This window comes from Ranitomeya imitator, chromosome 3, assembly GCF_032444005.1.
Source record: "Ranitomeya imitator isolate aRanImi1 chromosome 3, aRanImi1.pri, whole genome shotgun sequence".
Lineage (NCBI taxonomy): Eukaryota > Metazoa > Chordata > Amphibia > Anura > Dendrobatidae > Ranitomeya > Ranitomeya imitator.
In genome coordinates this window covers 733,471,149-733,494,093 of record NC_091284.1, presented here as the reverse complement: position 1 = coordinate 733,494,093, position 22,945 = coordinate 733,471,149, and positions in this window count along the sequence as shown.

The window sequence follows — 22,945 nt, the reverse complement described above, 5'->3', positions numbered from 1 at the left end:
GGGTAAGACGGGAGTGGACCATGTGTTCGAGGAGTTTAGAGATGAAGGGAAGATTAGAGACAGGTCTATAGTTAGTGGCACAGTTTTGGTCGAGGGATGGTTTTTTAAGTAATGGATGTATGATGGCATGCTTAAATGAGGAGGGAAAAATACTGGAAATGAGAGAAAGGTTGAATATTTTTGTTAGGTGAGAGATGACAGCCAGGGAAAGGGACTGGAGGAGATGTGACGGAATGGGGTCACTGGTGCAAGTGGTTGGGCGAGAAGTTGCAAGGAGCCTGATTACTTCTTCTTCTGTAACTGGTTCAAAGTCAGAGAGTGAACTAGATGCAGTGGGGGAGGGAGGACAGTGCATGGTATGAAGAGATTAGGAGATGATTTTCTGTCGAATGTGGTCAATTTTTTCGTTGAAGTAATTGGCCAGATCGTCAGCGTGGAGATCAGTGGTTGGGGCCTGCACTCTTGGGTTGAGTAGGGACTGGAAAGTGTCAATGAGACGTTTAGGTTTATTTGACAGCGAGGTGATGAGGGAGTTGAAATTAGGAAATCTTCTCCCAATCTCTTCATACCATGCACTGTCCTCCCTCCCCCACTGCATCTAGTTCACTCTCTGACTTTGAACCAGTTACAGAAGAAGAAGTAATCAGGCTCCTTGCAACTTCTCGCATATGATGCTGCAGTGTATAATGGACCACATATATGATGCTCTAGTGTATATTGGACCCATATATGATGCTCCAGTGTATAGTGGGCCCATATATGATGATGCAGTGTATAATAAGGCCATATATGATGCTCCAGTGAATAATGGGCCCATATATGATGCTCCAGTGTATAATGAGTCCGTATATGATGTTCCAGTGTATAAAGGGCCCCGTATATGATGCTGCAGTGTATAATGGGCCACATATATGATGCTCTAGTGTATATTGGACCCATTTATGATGCTCCAGTATATAATGGGCCCATATATGATGATGCAGTGTATAATGGGCCCATATATGATGCTCCAGTGTATAATGGGCCCATATATGATGATGCAGTGTATAATGGGCCCATATATGATGCTGCAGTGTATAATGGGCCCATATATGATGCTCCAGTGTATAATGATCTCATATATGATGCTCCAGTGTATGATGGGCCACATATGATGCTCCAGTGTATAATGGGCTCATATATGATGCTCCAGTGCATAAAACCTAACCTCTGCTGGCTGGCTGCTTCTCTGCTCCACCGTGTCACCATCTTCTGGCTCTCTGCACTGTCAATGTTCTGGCCTCTGAGCAGAGCGTCACAGTCAGAAGACTAAGCAGATGCCACTGCGGTGGAGCAGGCAGAGGTAAGTATAGCAAGTGCCGGGACCCTGATCAATCGGGGGGGCCCACTCGCAGGCGCAGGCACAGGCACTGGGCCCCATAGCATGCCGGTTCCCCCAATGGCGAGTGGTTCCCCCCTCCTACTCAGGACCCCGACACTTGCCCAGGTGTGACGGGTGCTGATGCTGGGCCTGAATAGTCATATAGCTAGATAACAATACAATGCACATGTGACACTCCAGGTTTCTGGTTGTCACAGTGGCTTTGCTTTCGTCACAGGTAAAGTGATGTCACGCTTGGAAGCATGGAAGGATCTTCTTTATAGGTAAACACAAGCATGCAACATGTTCACACTCCAGGCCAGAAGGGGGAGCTCTGATCCAGCTTGTGGGTGACTCCCCTATATATATTCTGGTCTGGAGGGAAAGTCAGAGAGAGTTCCTGTCAAAGAGACAGAGGAGAAGGGAGTAGAGGGGCCATGCAGCCACGAGAAGTGCTGCACCTCCGAGAAAGAGAAAGTGGAATGGATTGTAGAGAGCATGTAGGAGAAGTGAAGCACAGGAGAGTGAGAATTGGGGAGAATAGCTGTGACTGGGCTACCTCCCTACAGAGCGTAGACACCGGTAGCTGGAAGACCGAAGTTGTGAGGGGCTCCACGGCTCACAGCAGAAACCAGGACAGCTGGATTACAAGTCACCTGTCCAACCTGACACCTGGCGACACAGTGGCGCATAGAGCCTGGATGGTGATAGATACTCTGTGAAAAGGCTCGAGCCACCTGTCATACGGGTTAATATCCCACCTACAATGAGGACAGAGAGGACATGTGAGGACCCTGTGAGAGGGCTAGGGCAGCAAGGACCTACACCACAGCGCTAGAGGGAAGGCTTCCAACTCCACCTGGTAAAGGGGACTCCCAACTCGCTTCCAAGCCAGCTGGACCCTACCTGTACCTGTGATCTGGTGCCCTGGACTGTGGCTGCCTGAATTCATCAGTAAACCAGGTAAAGAGACTGCAAATCTGTGTCCTCCGGTTCCTTGCTACACCACGCACCATCTTTATCTATACACCGTGAGCCCTGGGGACCCAGCTTCACCTGTGGGAAGCCATACCATCACTGCTGCCACAACATCTCCCCAGAGGACCCCTTTAAGTAGTGTCAGTCACCCTGACCGAATACCACAGGTGGCGTCACGAACATAAACTTTATTCAAAACCCCTTTAAGGACATTCCATTTTACTTGGGCGCCCAGGGCCACAGACCGGGTCGCCGCCACCGTGTACCCCATGGCGGGCATTCCACACATGTGATAATCGTCCAGCACAGAAAGTGATATCACGTGTCACCCACTTCAAAGATGTATGAAGATTCCATTACTGGATAAAGATTACGTTCATAGTTGAGCAGTTGGAATGGTGGAGACATTCACAGTAGATAATCAAGAGTAATCAGAAAAGAAAAGCTAAAAAACAGAAAAAACACACAGTTTAAAATCCAAACCTAGAGACAAAAGTAATTATAAGAAAGAAACAAAGCTTAATTCAGGGACCATTGTGGTTTTCCTTACTTTAAAAGAAGGAGACCCAAAATGTTGTCCATGTCTATATGTTGTTGTAAATTTCCATAATCTCACTGATCGAAGAGTAAAGTCGCCATTTCTGATCACAGTTAGACCTTTTTTCCTTTAGAGGTAGATGATGCCCCATTTTCATTGTTGCAGGTCTTTAGTTTAATAACGTTGGTCACTTCTTATACACTGGAGCTCAGTGTACAGTATCCTAAGTGTGGCCCGAATAGTGATTTGTATAATGTTGGTATTGAAGCAGAGGTAGATTCATCAGAACAATTCTGGTTCTTGTGTTATTTTATGCCATTTTTCTTTTACTAATTTTATGTCAACCTTGGATTACTCCTTTTAATACGAATGGAGCTTCACTTAAACAGTTTTCATGAAAATATTTTATACATATTATAACCAGTTACATTCTGTGAAAACTAAGTAGATGCCCTTGAACTGTAAAAGTTCTGTCTCAAAGAAGCATCTCTTCATCACTTCATATTCAAGTGGATACTTTCTGGGAGTCAGATGTGTTGTAATCTTACTTTGCTGGGAATTCTGTGGTCTCTTTGTTAAGTACAGAACAGTCTGTCTCTGTGACAACCAAATATTCATGACGTCTTCTTCAAATGTCTAACTTTACTCATTGTATTAAAGGATAGCTCAGCAGAATAGTGAATCACTGAGATCATATATGTATATTGAAGTAATGTATCTTAGAGAGCATCTGTCTTCATGCGATAATATTGAATAGGGCAGCATGGTAGCTCAGTGGTTAGCATGGCAGCGCTGGAGTCCAGGGTTCAAATCCCATCAAGGACAATATCTGCAAGGAGTTTGTATGTTCTCCCATGTTTGCGTGGGTTTCTTCCCACATTCCAAAGACATAATGATAGGGAATTTAGATTGTGAGCCCCATCAGGGACAGTGATGATAATGTGTGCAAACTGTAAAGCGCTGCGGAATATGTTAGTGCTATATAAATTTAAAGGTTATTATTATTGCTATACAACTAAGGGCAGTTTAACCCCTTCCCGACCTGTGACACAGCGTATGCGTCATGAAAGTCGGTGCCAATCCGACCTGTGACGCATATGCTGTGTCACAGAATGATCGCGTCCCTGCAGATCGGGTGAAAGGGTTAACTCCCATTTCACCCGATCTGCAGGGACAGGGGGAGTGGTAGTTTAGCCCAGGGGGGGGTGGCTTCACCCCCCCGTGGCTACGATCGCTCTGATTGGCTGTTGAAAGTGAAACTGCCAATCAGAGCGATTTGTAATATTTCACCTAAAAAACTGGTGAAATATTACAATCCAGCCATGGCCGATGCTTCAATATCATCGGCCATGGCTGGAAACACTTATGTGCACCCACCCCACCCCATCGATCGCCCCCCCAGCCCACCGATCTGTGCTCCGCTCCCCTGCATCCCGTGCTCCGCTCCCCCGTCCTCCTGTCCGCTTCCCCCGTGCTCCAATCACACCCCCCGTGCTCCAATCACACCCCCCGCACTCCGATCCCCCCCGCACAGCGATCCACCCCCCGTGCTCCGATCCACCCCCCCACACAGCGATCCCCCACCCCGTGCTCCAATCCCCCCCCCCGTGTTTCAATCCACTCCCCCATGCTCCGATCCACCCCCCGTGCTCCGACGCCCCCCGTGCCCTGATCTTCCCCCCTTATACTTACCGAGCCTCCCGGGGTCCGTCCGTCTTCTTTCCTGGGCGCCGCCATCTTCCAAAATGGCGGGCGCATGTGCAGTGCGCCCGCCGAATCTGCCGGCCGGCAGATTTGTTCCAGAGTGAATTTTGATCACTGAGATATAACCTATCTCAGTGATCAAAATAAAAAAAAATAGTAAATGACCCCCCCCCTTTGTCACCCCCATAGGTAGGGACAATAAAAAAAATAAAGATTTTTTTTTCCCACTAAGGTTGGGGTAAGAACTAGGGTTAGGGTTAGGGGTAGGGTTAGGGTTAGGGGTAGGGTTAGGGTTAGGGGTAGGGTTAGGGGTAGGGTTAGGGGTAGGGTTAGGGTTAGGGGTAGGGTTAGGTTTCGGGATGTGCACACGTATTCTGGTCCTCTGCGGATTTTTTCCGCAGAGGATTTGATAAATCCGCAGTGCTAAACCGCTGTGGATTTACCGCGGTTTTTCTGCGCATTTCACTGCGGTTTTACAACTGCGAGTTTCTATTGGAGCAGTTGTAAAACCGCTGTGGAATCCGCAGAAAGAAGTGACATGCTGCGCAATGTAAACCGCTGCGTTTCCGTGCAGTTTTTCTGCAGCATGTGTACAGCGATTTTTGTTTCCCATAGGTTTACATTGAACTGTAAACTCATGGGAAACTGCTGCGGATCCGCAGCGTTTTCCGCAGCGTGTGCACATACCTTTAGAATTAGGCTATGTGCACACGGTGCGGATTTAGCTGCGGATCCGCAGCAGTGTTCCATCAGGTTTACAGTACCATGTAAACATATGGAAAACCAAATCCGCTGTGCCCATGGTGCGAAAAATACCACGTGGAAACGCTGCGTTGTATTTTCCGCAGCATGTCAATTCTTTGTGCGGATTCCGCAGCGTTTTACACCTGTTCCTCAATAGGAATCCACAGGTGAAATCCGCACAAAAAACACTGGCAATCCGCAGTAAATCCGCAGGTAAAACGCAGTGCCTTTTACCCGTGGATTTTTCAAAAATGGTGCGGAAATATCTCACACGAATCCGCAACGTTGGTACATGGCCTTAGGGTTAGGGTTGGGTTGGAATTAGGGTTGTGGTTAGGGTTAGGGGTGTGTGGGAGTTAGGGTTGTGGTTAGGGGTGTGCTGGGGTTAGGGTTGTGATTAGGGCTACGGCTACAGTTGGAATAAGGGTTAGGGGTGTGTTGGCATCAGAATTGAGGGGTTTCCACTGTTTAGGCACATCAGGGGGTCTCCAAACGCAACATGGCGCCACCATTGATTCCAGCCAATCTTGTATTCAAAAAGTCAAATGGTGCTCCCTCCCTTTCGAGCCCCGACGTGTGCTACTGGGGTCCAATTTCTCCTGTTACCCTTGAGAAAATAAAAAATTGCTTGCTAAAACATCATTTTTGACGAAAGAAAAATGATTTTTTATTTTCATGGCTCTGCGTTGTAAACGTCTGTGAAGCACTTGGGGGTTCAAAGTGCTCACCACATATCTAGATAAGTTCCTTGGGGGGTTTAGTTTCCAAAATGGGGTCACTTGTGGGGGGTTTCTACTGTTTAGGCACACCAGGGGCTCTGCAAACGCAACGTGACGTCCGCAGACCATTCCATCAAAGTCAGCATTTCAAAAGCCACTACTTCCCTTCTGAGCCCCGACGTGTGCCCAAACAGTGGTTTACCCCCACCCATGGGATATCAGCGTACTCAGGAGAAACTGGACAACAACTTTTGGGGTCCAATTTCTCCTGTAACCCTTGGGAAAATAAAAAATTCTGGGCTAAAAAATTATTTTTGAGGAAAGAAAACGTATTTATTATTTTCACGGCTCTGCGTTATAAACTTCTGTAAAGCACTTGGGGGTTGAAAGTGCTCACCACACATCTAGATAAGTTCCTTGGGGGGTCTAGTTTCCAAAATGGGGTCACTTGTGGGGAGTTTCTACTGTTTAGCCACATCAGGGGCTCTGCAAACGCAACGTGGCGCCCGCAGAGCATTCCGTCAAAGTTTGCATTTCAAAACGTCACTACTTCAATTCCGAGCCCCAGCATGTGCCTAAACAGTGGTTTACCCCCACATATGGGGTATCAGCGTACTCAGGAGAAACTGGACAACAACGTTTGGGGTCAAATTTCTCCTGTTACCTTTGGGAAAATAAAAAATTGCGGGCTAAAAAATCATTTTTGAGAAAATAATTTTTTTTTTTTATTTTCATGGCTCTGCGTTATAAACTTCTGTGAAGCACTTGAGGGTTCAAAGTGCTCACCACACATCTAGATTAGTTCCTTTGGGGGTCTAGTTTCCAAAATGGGGTCATTTGTGGGGGATCTCCAATGTTTAGTCACACAGGGGCTCTCCAAACGCGACATGGTGTCCGCTAATGATTGGAGCTAATTTTCCATTTAAAAAGTCAAATGGCGTGCCTTCCCTTCTGAGCCCTGCCGTGCGCCCAAACAGTGGTTTACCCCCACATATGGTGTATCTGCGTACTCAGGACAAACGGGACAACAACATTTGTGGTCCAATTTCTCCTATTACCATTGGCAAAATAGGAAATTCCAGGCTGAAAAATCATTTTTGAGATAAGAAAAATTATTTTTTATTTTCATGGCTCTGCATTATAAACTTCTGTAAAGCACCTGGGGGTTTAAAGTGCTCAGTATGCATCTAGATAAGTTCCTTGGGGGATCTAGTTTCCAAAATGGGGTCACTTGTGGGGGAGCTCCAATGCATAGGCACACAGGGGCTCTCCAAACGCGACATGGTGTCCGCTAACAATTGGACGTAATTTTCCATTCAAAAAGTCAAAAGGCGCGCCTTCCCTTCCGAGCCCTGCCGTGTGCCCAAACAGTGGTTTACCCCCACATATGAGGTATCGGCGTACTCGGGAGAAATTGCTCAACAAATTTTAGGATCCATTTTATCCTATTGCCCATGTGAAAATGAAAAAATTGAGGCGAAAAGAAATTTTTTGTGAAAAAAAAGTACTTTTTAATTTTTACGGATCAATTTGTGAAACACCTGAGGGTTTAAAGTGCTCACTAGGCATCTAGATAAGTTCCTTGGGGGGTCCAGTTTCCAAAATGGGGTCACTTGTGGGGGAGCTCCAATGTTTAGGCACACAGGGTCTCTCCAAACGCGACATGGTGTCCGCTAGCGATGGAGATAATTTTTCATTCAAAAAGTCAAATGGCGCTCCTTCCCTTCCGAGCCTTACCATGTGCCCAAACAGTGGTTTACCCCCACATGTGAGGTATCGGTGTACTCAGGAGAAATTGGCCAACAAATTTTAGGATCAATTTTATCCTGTTGTCCATGTGAAAATGAAAAAATTGAGGCTAAAAGAATTTTTTTGTGAAAAAAAAGTACTTTTTCATTTTTACAGATCAATTTGTGAAGCTCCTGGGGGTTTAAAGGCCTCACTATGCATCTAGATAAGTTCCTTGGGGCGTCTAGTTTCCAAAATGGGGTCACTTGTGGGGGAGCTCCAATTTTTAGGCACACGGGGGCTCTCCAAACGTGACATGGTGTCCGCTAAAGAGTGCAGCCAATTTTTCATTCAAAAAGTCAAATGGCGCTCCTTCCCTTCCAAGCCCTGCCGTGCGCCCAAACAGTGGTTTACCCCCACATATGAGGTATCAGCGTACTCAGGACAAATTGGACAACAACTTTCGTTGTTCAGTTTCTCCTTTTACCATTGGGAAAATAAAAAAATTGTTGCTGAAAAATCATTTTTGTGACTAAAAAGTTAAATGTTCATTTTTTCCTTCCATGTTGCTTCTGCTGCTGTGAAGCACCTGAAGGGTTAATAAACTTCTTGAATGTGGTTTTGTGCACCTTGAGGGGTGCAGTTTTTAGAATGGTGTCACTTTTGGGTATTTTCAGCCATATAGACCCCTCAAACTGACTTCAAATGTGAGGTGGTCCCTAAAAAAAATGGTTTTGTAAATTTCGTTGTAAAAATGAGAAATCGCTGGTCAAATTTTAACTCTTATAACTACCTAGCAAAAAAAAATTTTGTTTCCAAAATTGTGCTGATGTAAAGTAGACGTGTGGGAAATGTTATTTATTAACTATTTTGTGTCACATAACTCTCTGGTTTAACAGAATAAAAATTCAAAATGTGAAAATTGCGAAATTTTCAAAATTTTCGCCAAATTTCCGTTTTTATCACAAATAAACACAGAATTTATTGACCTAAATTTACCACTAACATGAAGCCCAATATGTCACGAAAAAACAATCTCAGAACCGCTAGGATCCATTGAAGCGTTCCTGAGTTATTACCTCATAAAGGGACACTGGTCAGAATTGCAAAAAACGGCAAGGTCTTTAAGGTCAAAATAGGCTGGGTCATGAAGGGGTTAACATGTCCAAATATTTCCGGTACCAGAGATATCCGTGTCCGTGTGCTCACGTGGGAAAATATTCAGAAAGTTACCCACGCCACAGAGTTCATATGAGTTCATGCCGCCAGGGGGTGCAGCTTCAGTGACGTCACCGAAGCCCCGCCCCCTGTGTGTCACTAATTCCCCAGTCACATTAGTAGCACTCCCGGTTGTAAACATAAATGATCGCAGATATGGATTACTGCGTGGGACTTGACTGTACGGTGGCCAGGTGTTTGATATTGTTGCTTTTTTATTTTGGAATTTTTTACAGGAGAACGAGGGCTTTGCTTGGATTGAGCATGCAATAAAGATGTTAAAACCTGTGTGTTTATTTCATTAACATACTTTTTTCTTAGTGTGTATGTGTTTTATTAACTCTTTCACAACTGTGGGATTAGTAATGGATAGGTGTCTTATTGATACCTCTCCATTACTAAGCCAGCTTAATGTCACCTTACAATAGACATTAACCCCTTATTACCCCATATGCCAATGCCATAGGGCAGTGGGAAGAACCAGGCAAAGCTCCAGAATTGGTGCATCTAAGGCTGCCGTCACACTAGCAGTATTTGGTCATTATTTTACATCAGTATTTGTAAGCCAAAACCAGGAGTGGAACAATTAGAGGAAAAGTATAATAGAAACATATGCACCACTTCTGCATTTATCACCCACTCCTGGTTTTGGCTTGCAAATACTGATGTAAAATACTGACCAAATACTGCTAGTGTGATGGCAGCCTAATAGATGTGCCTTTTCTGGGCAGTTGCGGGCTGCTTTTTAGGGCTGGGGGGGGGCCCATAGCAATGGCCTCTTACCAGCCTGAGAACAGCAGCCCACACGTGTGAGTTTTGCCGGGTTGGTTGGAAAATATAGGGGGGACCGCACATCGGGTTTTCTTTCATCCCTTCTCCCCTGCTCACGCTGCTTTCGGCCGAGCAGGGGAGAGCGGATGACAGCCGGCTTCAGCATCACACGCATGGCAACAGAGCTTACAGTAGCGCTGTTTCTCCCGCGGCCATCCGTGCGCACGGAGGAGAGTGTACACTGTTCTCCGTGTGCACGTGTTCGGGACATATTGCTGTACGTGCTGCCGGTAAAAAACAGACATGTCTACGTGTTTTGAACACGGACACACGGTCTGTGAAAACATGCAGACATGTGCACAGACCCATTCATTTGAATGGGTCTACGTGTGTCAGTGTCTCCGGTAAGTGAGAAAACTGTCACTACACGTACTGTAGGCACTGAAGTGTGAGACCGCCCTAACAATGTGAGGTTTTTGGTGCACATTTTGCATGTGAACATGCGTTTAACTTTTACATGTGTACCAACTCAAGTTAAACTCAATTTTTGTGTTTTTTTCTTTGTATTGTTGCATTCTGTGCAAGCCGGGGAGTGGCCTCCCTGTTTTCTGAGCTAGAGATTGTATATAAGGCTTCCCCTGTCTGGTGTTCACTGGTTGGGCCCAGTTCTTTTGTCTGCCCTTATTCACACTGAGGTCATCATTGACACATGGTAAGGTTTTAATATTAGACAGTGTAGGACTGTCCCTATCAGAGTTACCTTGACGCGGTGGGATGGCTTTTGTGCTATTTTTATAAATCAAAAAACAGTTAGTAGGTCATTGCTGACTTTAGTCTAGGCAGCTTCAGTGGAATAGTGCTGTCGAAAGCCAGATTGTAAACTGTCAAAGTGAGAGTAGGCAGAGGACAGTTCAAAATGGATTTGGTGATTTAGTATTTTTGAAACATAGAGGAAAAGTGATATGGGGCAATAGCTATGCACAAAGGATGGGTCAAGGGAGGCCTTTTTGAGGATGGGTGTGATCAAGGTATGTTTGTAGCATGAAGGGAAGACAACTGACAACAGTTGTTAGTGAAAGGTTGGAGAGAAAAGTTAGAGTTGGGAAGAAGACTGTTGTTAGATTTGGAATGAGGTGGGACGGGATTGGGTCAAGTTCACTGGTGCGAGATGTAATTTGGAAAGTAAAGAGGAAAGTTGATCTGTGATGGTGGAGAAGTTGGTTTTGGAGGAGGGAAAGTTGCGTAGTTATGAGGAGGGACTGCGGGGACTTTATTATTATTATTATTATTTACTTATAAAGCACCATTAATTCTATTTTGCTGTACATGAGAAGGGGTTACATATAAAGTTATAGATATCGTTTACAGTAAACAAATTTAGGATGACAAACTGGTACAGAGGGGAGAGGACCCTGTCCTTGCAGACTTACATTCTACAGGATAATCGGGAAGAGACAGAAGGTCAGGGGTGCAGCAGCTCCGGTGGTGGTGAAGCGGCAGCTTGGGTGGTGGTGAGGCATCAGAACGGTTATTGCAGGCTCTAAGCTTTCCTGAAGAGATGGGTTTTCTTGTTCCTTCTGAAGGATCTGAGGGTGGTGGATAATCGGACGTGTTGAGGCGTGGAATCCCAGAGGATGGGGGATATTCGGGAGAAATCTTGGAGGCGGTTGTGTGAGGAACGAATAAGTCTGGAGGAGAGAAGGAGGTCTTGTGGGGATCGAAGATTATATGAGGGAAGATATTGGGAGATTAGTTCAGAGATATAGGGAGGGGACAGGTTGTGGATGGCTTTGTAGGTCAGTGTTAGTAGTTTGAACTGGATTCGTTGGGGAATTGGGAGCCAGTGGAGAGATTTGCAGAGGGGAGGCTTTAGGCAAACGCTCTGCCTTATGTTACCAATCATCTGCTTGAAGAATGAGGCAAAGTCTTCAGCTGAGATGAGTGGAGAGGGAGGAGGAGCTGGGGGACGGAGGAGAAAATTGAAAGTAATGAATAGCTGTTTAGTGTTGTGAGACAGGGATGATATGAGAGATGAGAAGTACCGTATATACTCGAGTATAAGCTGACCCAAGTATAAGCCGAGGCACCTAATTTTACCACAAAAAGCTGGGAAAACTTATTGACTCGAATATATGCTTTGTATGCATTGTCCCCTCATCTCAATCCTTGTATGCATGGCCTCCTCATCCCTATCCTGGTCTGCATGGCTCCTCATCCCCATTTTTGTATGCATGGCTCTTCATCCCTATTCTTGTATGCATGGCTCTTCAACCCTATCATTGTATGCATGGCTCTTCATCCCTAGCCTTGTATGCATGACCTTCTCATCCCTGTCCTGGTATGCATGGCTCTTCATCCCTATCCTTGTATTCAAAGCCCCCTCATCCCTATCTTGTATGCATGGCTTCTCATCCCTATCCTTGTATGCATGGCTCCTCATCCCTATCCTAGTCTGCATATCTCCTCAACCCTATCCTTGTATACAGAGCCCCCATCCTTATCCTGGTATGATTGACCCTCATCCTTTTATGCATGGCTCCCAGCAAAAAACATATAAAAAATAAACCATTATACTTACCTTCCTGCACTCCCTCGCAGTGTCTTGTTCCAGTGCTAGCAGCTGCTTTATGTTTGTAAGCAGTGCATGGTAGGGATGTCATGTGCTGCTTACAAGCAGAGCACAGCAGCTGGAATACTCACCGCTCCCCAAGCAGGGACTATGTGCGTATGAGTATTCATTGCTATTAAATAGCACGCAGAGTGTGATCCGCAGTCATTATGCGGTCATGTGTGCCCGCTAATTAAGAGAAATTAATATTCACTTTTCTCCACTCCCAATGGAATGGAGAGAGGTGAATATTCATTTCTCTTAAGTAGCGGGCACACGTGATTGCCAGCTGCAGTAAGCCAGCCGCTGCTGCTAACACTGTGCATGCTGTTATAGAGAAATTAATATTCACTGCCAGTGCAGTGAATATTCATTTCTCTTTAGCAACGGGCACAGGCTTTAGCTGCAGCAGCTGTCTTCTGCCTCCTGTGCCCCGCTGCACCACCGCTGCTGCTCCACCTCCATGTTCTGGACTCTCACTCGAGGATAAGCCAAGGGGGGCATTTCCAGGGTAAAAAAATCCTCAGCTTATACTCGAGTATATACGGTAGGTTTGTTTTGCTGCAGTGAGTAATTGCCCATCATTTTGACATCTTCTGTTACTGGACGGGCTACTTGACACTTTTTCTTTGGCAGCCACACAGCGGTACGCCTTGTAGATGAGGGCCAGAAAGAGCATCTGCTCCAGTGGATGGTAAGCTCTGCATCAAGTGGTCTCTCCTTCTATTCCTCCATCTTAACATCACACACATTACAGTCCTCAGAAGTGGCACCCCGATTAGCCTTGTTCCCCCCCCATGTCACCACGCTCCAACAGCCGAACTGACTGTGGTGAATCTGGAGAGCTGTTTGCACATTCTATTCCATGGGCAACAGAGGTCTGCTCCAAAGAATCACAGACTCAAGAGGAGGAAGGAATCTCCACCGATGGGCAAAATGTTTCTCAGTTAGATCTGGGGCTCGACAAAAGTAGGGTCTGAGCAAATCCATACCCCGTGAACCCCAGGGGTGGAGGTGATCCTGATGAGACTCAGGTACCTGATGTGCAAGAGGACTGTAAAGTTGCAGGAAGAGAAAGAGAGTGATGTCATGTTGCTGCAATGCAGGTAGATGCAGGCTTCACTAGATGGCAGTAAAGAGGAAGCAGGTCTACACCTAAACAGAGCTGACCTACAAGGCAGCAGTGAGGCTACCACAGGTGGCAGCAGAATAGTCAAACAAGCTGGGTCAAATCCTAGACTGTAGCGCAGTACCAAAGGAATAAGTAAACTCGCAGTTAGAGACAAGCCAGGGGTTCTGTAACAGATAAGCCAAAAGACAAAGGACAGAAACAGGTCGGGAAACAAGCCAAGTCAAAACCAAGGAGTTGGCACACTAAAGGGAAACACTGAGTCAAGACGGGAACAGGGGAAAAAAGAGACACGGGTTCAGACAGCAAACGCAGCAGGACCAATCAGAGCAATCAGTCAGCTACAGCAGCACTAGGCAAAAACTATAACTGACATCGCCTACAGGAAGCCATGGCAATAAATAGCCAACCTAAACCCTGACAGAGACTGAGAAAGGTTAACTCTTGACATGACCAGACTGGGAAAAAGGGAAAACTGGTCTCAAAACCCGGTCTGGATCATGACAGGTGACTCTCACGGCAAAGAGTGGGAGAACAGAAGAGATGATGATAAGTTTGTAGATCCCATTTGGTGTGAACCCAGAAGCACGCAGCTGAGTACCTCATCACAGGAGGTGGAGGAGGAGGAGGAAGACGAGTAAGTTATGTTGCGGCTTCCCACACAGAGACTGAATGATATAACTATGACAAGCACTGCATCCTCATCCACAACTCTGGCTGTGGCTAGCAGCAGTCGTGGATCTGCAGTTTGCAGGGACAGCAAGCGTTGGCTAGCCTTGCCCTTTTTTGAGACAGCAAAGGATGACCCAACTCACGTTATCTGACAACTTTGTAAAAAACAACTGAGTAGAGGCAAGAAATGCAATAATTTGATTATTATGTGCATGAACCGGCACATGCGCGATCAACATGCATTAGTCAGGGAATCTCACTGTGCTAAAATGCGGACTAATGGGCCTCGCCAACTAATGGCCGCCCCCTCAATCGCATTTGCTGCTTCTTTCTCCTCCATCACCTTGGCAAGTGTTTTTGCACATGTCGAGGAGAGAGCCAGTCAGCTGATTCAGAAGTGGGCATGGCTGCTGATTTTGACCGATCTCAGACAACAAGCACATGACATTTTTTTAAATCAACTATATATCCCCACCTGCACCCCACTCACAGTACAGCAGTTTGTTGTGTTCACCCTACTTCACCTTCTGCCAGACCTCGATCGCACAGTTGTGGTCATGTAAAAGATTTTTTCCTACATATGGCAATTTTAAGAGCTTGAACTTCACCATCTCCAATCTAATAATAGTAATAATAATCTTTTTTTTTTATATAGTGCAAACATATTACGCAGAGATTTACAACTCAGCAGTTCATATAAAACAGGCATAAGTAACAAAGTTAGCGATAATCCAATAATTAAAGCAAAAATAACAACGACCCTGCTCATAAGAGTTTACAATCTACAATATGGTGGGGGTGACACAAAAGTACAGGTGCTTATTTACAATGATGGTACAGCTTGCTTGAAGAAATGGGTGGTAGATAAAGGCTGCATGAGTTAGTCACCAGCCAATATTTGTAGTGCTTTTGGTTGAGGTGGAGTTTGATGGTGAATTATGTTAACAAAAGAAAAATGGATTATTTATAAAAAGGACTTTGATTAAAGGGAATCTGTCACCCCAAAAATCGTATATGAGCTAAGGCCACCGGCATCAGGGGCTTATCTACAGCATTCTGTAATGCTGTAGATAAGCCCCCAATGTAACCTGAAAGGTAAGAAAAACAGGTTATATTATACTCACCCAGTCCCACTGCGGTCCGGTCCAATGGGCGTCGCGATCCAGGGCCAGCGCCTCCTATCTTCATGCGATGATGTCCTCTTCTTGTCTTCCTGCCGCGGCTCTGGCACAGGTGTTGAGGGCAGAGCAAAGTACTGCAGTGCGCAGGTGCCGGGCCTCTCTGACCTTTCCCGGTGCCTGCACACTGCAGTAATTTGCTCTGTCCTCAACAGGGCAGACAAAGTACGCATGCGCCAGAGCTGCAGAATGAATACAAGAAGAGGACGTCATCATAAGAAGATGGGAGGCCCCGTACTGGACCGCGACGCCCATCGGACCGGACTGCGATGCCCATCGGACCGGACCGCAGCTGGACCGCCCCTGGGTGAAAGGCACTGGGAAAGGTCAGAGAGGCCCGGCACCTGCGCACTGCAGTACTTTGCTCTGCCCTCAACCCGAAGCGGGACCGCCCCTGGGTGAGTATAATATAACCTGTTTTTCTTACCTTTAAGATTACATCAGGGGCTTATCTACAGCATTGCAAAATTCTGTAGATAAGCCCCTGATACCGGTGGCTTTAGCTCATTTACGATTTTTGGGGTGACAGACTTCCTTTAAGGAACGTGAGAGACTGCCCTATAAAGATATGTTGTTAGAGAGCACCTAAAACTGGGTAAGTTGTGGTTAGTCATAATTCCTTGGGGTAGAGGTGAGTTATCCAGGTAGGAGATTGAACAGAACCGGACAAAGACCAGATCAAGGGTGTGTCCGTCTTTGTGTCACAGAGGTTGAATGCTGTGAGAGGTCAAGAGAAGTAGTTTGAGATAGAAGCCGGCAGCAGAATGGGAGGAGGTGCTGTTAATGGAGATGTTGAAGTCTCCCAGGATAAGGGTTGGCAATTGTAAGGACAGACATTTTAATGAATGGTGGCTTACCATTATGGCTGTGGGCAGATGCATGCGCCTGTCTAAGATCACACCTCCTGCTGTGCTAAGCAGACGTTCCGACAGTACACTTCCCGCAGGACAAGCCAGCAAGGCATAAAGGGCAAGCTTAGGCCATGTGTTCAATTTGGAGACCCAGAAGTTAAATGTGCCAGACCCATCACTCAGTAAGGCTAAGTTCACACTTGCATACCGGGGCTTTGCGGACGGCTGCGTACTTCCTCTGTGAAGCTCCGCCCACTTCCGCTTAAGTTGCGCCTACTTCTACATGTGTCCTGCATACCTATGTTTAACATTGGGTACGCAACTTGTTGCGTCCCCGTGCGGTTAGCAGGCACGTCAAAACAACGCATCCGCATACATCCTCATATCCTGTGTACCTAATGTTAAAGATATCTACGCAGCACGCATGGAGAAGTATGCCTAAGTAGGCGGGGCTTAACAGAGGAAGTATGCAGCCCTCCGCAGAGCCCCCGAATGCTAATGTGAACCAAGCCTAAGTGGAGACGTGTGAACATTGCTCTTCAAACATGTTGTTGAAACTGTCATGCTCATGGATTTGATCCCTTGAGTTGAGGTTTTTTGGTCGGCTTCTCTTTCTGCCGAGCCACAGGAGATACATCTTTTTTCTGGGTGTTTTGGTTCATTTTCTGGTTGCAGTCTATCTAGCTTAACATAGGTGTTTTCAATTGTCCACCTATACCTTTTTTAGTGTGTAACCTATTAACCTCGAGTGTGTTGATACACAGGTATAACTTTAACACTGCCTCCGACTAAGGCCCCTTTCACATATCAGGTTTTTGCCATCAGGTACAATCCGGCGAATTTTGAAAAAAACAGATACGGCAAAAGTTGCCGCCAGATCCGTTTCTTTCTCATAGACTTGTATTAGCACCAGATTGCAACGAATGGCCTCACGTTTCATTCGTTTTTTGCCGGATCCATCAAAAATTTGTTTTCCGGCAGCCGGAGGAAGGATACAGAGGAACTTTTTTCTGTCCGGCGAAAAAACGCACAGCGACGGATCCGGTGAAAAATGGATGAAACGTGAGGTGAAATGATGCAATCTGGCTACCGATTCTGTTTTTTAAAAGAAATCATGCATTTTCCATTTCCGGATCTGTCGCATCAGTTTTTCACAATTTAAAACTGATCCGTTTTTTTTCAAAATTAGCCGGATTGTGCCTGACGGCTAAAAACTGATGTGTGAAAGGGGCCTTATACAGACTGTATCAGGTGGTGGTGCTTGATGTTGCAATGTTCTGAGTAACTCTTTCCACATTTCTGCCATGCTAACCATCTCTTCCAAGGTGGTGCCAGTGTCCCAGCTGCGTTGGTGACTTCATCTGTCTTGTGCTTCCACTGAGCCCCCTCTGTCAGGTGAGAATGCTGTCAGTAGTGCGTCTTCTAGCATGCGCTTATATTTCCACATTTTCCGATCACGCTATAGTAATGGAAGTAAGGATGGCACATTGTGCTAGTAGCGGCGTTGCAGCAGGGTGGCCACGCAGTAGTCAGCACTTGTAACAATCTGGAAAACTTGACGCTGATTCCTCAGACACAGCAGCGTATATTACCTCATGTGTGCCAGGCTGTCCAGAGGCTGTCCTCAGTGGGAGGTGTATCATTTGGATCCTCACTATCATCTACATCCTCTGTATCTCCCCAGCCATGTTCCAGGAATGTTGATGAGTTTCCACAAGTGCCACCCTGCTGTGAACATGCTTATTCCTGCACCTCCTCCTCATCCTCCAAAACTGTCCCCTGACTGGACATTTCTGTATCTAGTCACTGTTAGTACAGAAAACTATCCTCCCAGACGAGACTCACTCGTTGGTCTTAATATGGTTTTGTTCCGCAGAGCGACTCACCCGTTCGTGCTGTAGCTCCACTATTGTGTGCTGCTGCTCACGCAGTCTCTCCTGCACATGCAAGGTGGAGTTCCACCTTGAGGGTGCATTGCATATTAGGCAGACAGGCGAGCAGCAGGGCTAGAATGCAAAAATCAAGATCTCTGTGCTGTTTCTTCATATACTTGTACATTGTAAAAAAATCACCTCTATTTTTTTTTTTTCAAACCGAATAACCACAAGTGTGATAACCTGTATTGGTATTGTAGTCCACCCATTCCAATAACAACCTTGGCTGCTCTTCTCTGAACCCACTCAGCTATGTCCTTCTTACACACCAGAGCACAAAATAATACACCGTATACCAAGTGTGGCTTGACTAGTGACTTTTATAGAGGCAAAAATATGTTCTTGTCATGAATATCTATGCTTCTTTAATGCATGAAATTATTTTATTTGTCTTGGCAGCAGCTGCCTGGCATTTGTCATTAAGGTTGAGTTACCTTGCAAAGTTTAGTATCATCTGCAAATATCGAAATCTTATTCTGTATGCCCTTTAAAAGGTCATTAATATATTAAAAAGAAGAGAGATGTCACGATTCCACCGCTCAGTGTGTCTGGGACTCAGTGATAGACAGCTGTGTCATTGTCACGCACAGTCTAGGACAGACTAAGTGCAACACAAAGGGATAAGGGGAAGGGGTGACCAAACACTAGGGAAGGGGGAGTGGTGACCCCTAGACAGATCTAACATCACTCTGTCTGTCCTATCGTCCCTATATAGGTTCTGCACCTATCGCTGAGCAGGATACCTAATCCCTGCCTGACCCTGGCGATAAGCACTGCACCAGGAAGGACAGGATGTGCGCTTGTCATTCACTACCACTAAAGACAACTGGGATAGACAAACAAAACAAGGGAACACTTAGCTTGAGAAGACTCAGACAGAAACACCAGCATCCTCCAAACTCCCAAAAAGGACAATAGCCGACTGCTAGAGGCTCCAAGCCTCAACCAGGAAATGTAAATGGAATATCACCCATGCTTGTCAGCAGGAAGTATATCAACGCTCAGTTCCAGGTGTGGCCATTAGCACCGGGGGAGATGGCCACTCGTCTGCAAAGCAAACTACTGAGACCTTCTGCATACATATGCAGTGCAATGGTCTGCAGCCTCTGACACATCTGTGACAGTCATCCTATCATGTGCTGGGGTGTGCTGAGCTGTCAGCTCAATTGACCTATCTGAGACTGGAAGGTGCAGAAATTTCTCCAGGTGCTCCCTGTTCTCTGGTGTGTGTGTGTGTTTGCCTGATTCCTATGCTGTGAGTTCTGATCTACTGCTACCTGACCTTTGGACTGTGTTCTGACTTCCCATTTATAAATTGCCCCTTTGCTTATCCGCTATTTCTCTGTTATTCTGATCTTGGAGTATGACCTGACTTACGACTTCATCTTTTCCCTTAGTTTACTATGTGCTCTCTTTGTACTGACCATGGAACATCTGAATTCTCTGCCTCACAGACTAGCGTCACATTTTGACTAGCCTAATACTTTATGGATCCAGTTTGTGCACTCTGTGATCAGATGGTAAATCTGACCTAGATGGTTCAGGATCAGGCCAGGGAACACCAAAGACTAGAATCTTCACAGTTCCAGCTGCAGGGTCAGTCAGTTTTCTAGTACTATGGATGCTTCCCAAAGCTCAACATCATTGACTGTTGTAATGACTCCTGTATAGTGTTGAGCATTCCGATACCGCAAGTATCGGGTATCGGCCGATATTTGCGGTATCGGAATTCCGATACCGAATTCCGATACTTCCCGCGTATCGGATACCGGAATCGGAAGTTCCCAGAATTCAAACAGAACGCAGCAGCCAATGAGGAATGATTGGAAGTGTGGGCACATCCTGTTTAGCATGGTGGGCATGTAAGTACTGGCAAGGCTGTGATTGGCTGCTGAAATGATGTCACTCTGCACTATAAAAAACGCTGCCGCCATTTTGCGCTCACTCTGCTGTGATTTCAGTTAGGGACAGGACGCTGTGTTCTAACTGAGGGCCAGTTGAGCTAGCTAATTGCTTTATTTTCCTTTCCAAAGGCTAATTTAGCAAAATGCTGTGTGTTCTTCACTGTTCACCTTGCTCTTGCCTTGCAGCGCTGTTTTAACAGCGTTCTGCAAGGTCTCTGTGTGTGTGTGTGTGTGTGCAGCTCACTCTGTAGTCTGTGTGCAGCCATATACCCGGTTGTATTCAGCTCAGGGGGGGTTCACACTGCCTCACACAGTTGTCCTTTTTTGCTCATAGTGCAGCCTGCTGCACATTTTTTCTCAAATTTCCTATTAGTGTTTTTCCACCCGTCTCCAGCTAAATTGTGGAAAAACACTACATAGGATAACCTAGAGGGGGGTTTTTGGGCCTTGCAGCGCCGTTTACGGCTGTCTGCACGGTCTCCGTGTGAGCCCAGCTCGCCCTGTAGTCTGTGTGCAGCCATAGCCGGTTGGATTCAGCTCAGGGTTCGTTACTGGCTCATACCTTGAGAAAAATTTTCCTTTTTTTCAAATAGTGCAGCCTGTTTAAAAATTTTTAAAAAAATTCCCTATTAGTGTTTTTCCACCCGTCTCCAGCTAAATAGTGGAAAAACACAACATAGGATAACCTAGAGGGGGTTTATTGGGCCTTGCAGCGCCGTTTACGGCTGTCTGCACGGTCTCTGTATGAGCGCAGCTCGCCCTGTAGTCTGTGTGCAGCTATAGCCGGTTGGATTCAGCTCAGGGTGCGTTACTGCCTCATACCTTGAAAAACAATTTCCTTTTTTTCAAATAGTGCAGCCTGTTTAAAATTTAAAAAAAAAAATTCCTATTAGTGTCTTTCCACCCGTCTCCAGCTAAATAGTGGAAAAACACTACATAGGATAACCTAGAGGAGGGTTTTTTGGCCTTGCAGCGCCGTTTACGGCTGTCTGCATGGTCTCTGTGTGAGCGCAGCTCGCCCTGTAGTCTGTGTGCAGCTATAGCCGGTTGGATTCAGCTCAGGGTGCGTTACTGCCTCATACCTTGAAAAACAATTTCCTTTTTTTGAAATAGTGCAGCCTGTTTAAAATTAAAAAAAAAAAATTCCTATTAGTGTCTTTCCACCCGTCTCCAGCTAAATAGTGGAAAAACACTACATAGGATAACCTAGAGGAGGGTTTTTTGGCCTTGCAGCGCCGTTTACGGCTATCTGCACGGTCTCCGTGTGATTTAAACTAGCTCTGTAGCCCGATCTGCACACAAAAAAAAGTAAAGTTCACCAAACACAACTTAACACTTGTGTAGGCCACATTTGAAAAATAATAAAGTTTAGTCCACACTTTACAACATTAGTGTTTCTTACACCTGTTAGGAGGAGCATTTCAGGAATAAGCACGCTAAGGCCTTAGTACTTTTCTGCTTATCTTTATCTGTCAACCAAGATGAAGAGGGCAGGGAGTAAGGCACGTGGGCTTGGGCGCGGAGCAGGGAGAGGAGCAGGGAGAGGACGTGGTGATTCTGTGCCTGCTGCGGGCGCCAGTGACTCGTCGTCACTCAGTTTCAGCAGGGAACAGTCCTTCATGCGCAGCTTTGTCGGAGAGCGCCGTGCACCGCTGCTGCGTGAAGACCAAATTGAAGCCGTTGTCGGGTGAATGGCAGCTAACGCCTCGGCATCGACTTCAGTTAGTGCCACATCCTCTCAGGCACAGAGCACTGGAGAGCAGCCATCTGTCTCTTCACCACCTGCCAAATTGGCCAGGCAGTCAGAGAGCCCAGGACAGGAGCCGTCTCTACTTCTGTTCTCTGAATCTCTTGGCTTGGAAACAGGGGGCCAGCCAAGCAGCATTGGAGAAATGGAAGAAGAGGCAGTGTGCAGTGATGCCCAACAGCTTTTTCTCTCTGACTCTGAAGAGGCAGGTGGGCCAGTGCCTCCGGTGACCACAGCGCAGTACGCATCTGATGATGAAACTCAGGTGCCGCTTTTTGATGCGTACTGTGCTGCCGAGACTACCCAGGAGGAGCAGTTGGTGGCAGAGGGTAGTGAAGATGATGAGGTCCTTGACCCATCGTGGCGTGAGGAACAGGAAGGTGGTGGGAGCAGCTCTGAGGAAGAGCTTCCCCTTACGGGCCAAAGAGGGAGAGGGAGGGGGAAGACTGCGGAGCCTGTAGCCTCCACTTTGGCACCCGTTAGGAGCCTGTCTCTTTCCAATGCCAAAAAGGGCGCTCCCAAGACTTGCAGTGCCTGGTCCTTTTTTGACACAGTTGCAGATGACATTTGTTTTGTCAAATGCAAGCTGTGTCATCAGAAAGTAAAAAGAGGTAAAAGTGTCAGCAACCTCAATACCACAAATATGTGGAAACATGTGCGGACCAGGCACGCGGTGGAGTTACAGAAACACAGTGAAGACGTAGGCCAACCAACAGCGGCAGCTACCACCTCTTCATCTCGTGTTGCCTCTTCCTCCACTGTTGTCCAGAGACCTAGTGTAATTCCACCCACAGCACCACCTTCCCAGTCATCCTCACACTCCCAGTCTACTCTACAGCCATCGGTAGTACAGGCATGGGAGAAAAGGCGGGCATTCTCGGCCAACCACCCCCGAGCACAGGCTCTGAATGCAGGCATTGCCAAACTGTTGTCCCTGGAAATGCTCTCATTCAGGCTGGTGGAGACTGACAGCTTCCGTGACTTGATGGCATTGGCAGTCCCACAGTACAAGGTGCCCAGCCGCTTTTACTTCAGCAGGCAGGCTGTCCCTGCCCTGCACAGGCATGTTGAGGCAAACATAAAACATGCGCTACTGAACGCCGTCAGTAGCAAGGTCCACCTCACCACCGATGCGTGGACCAGTCAGCATGGACAGGGGCGA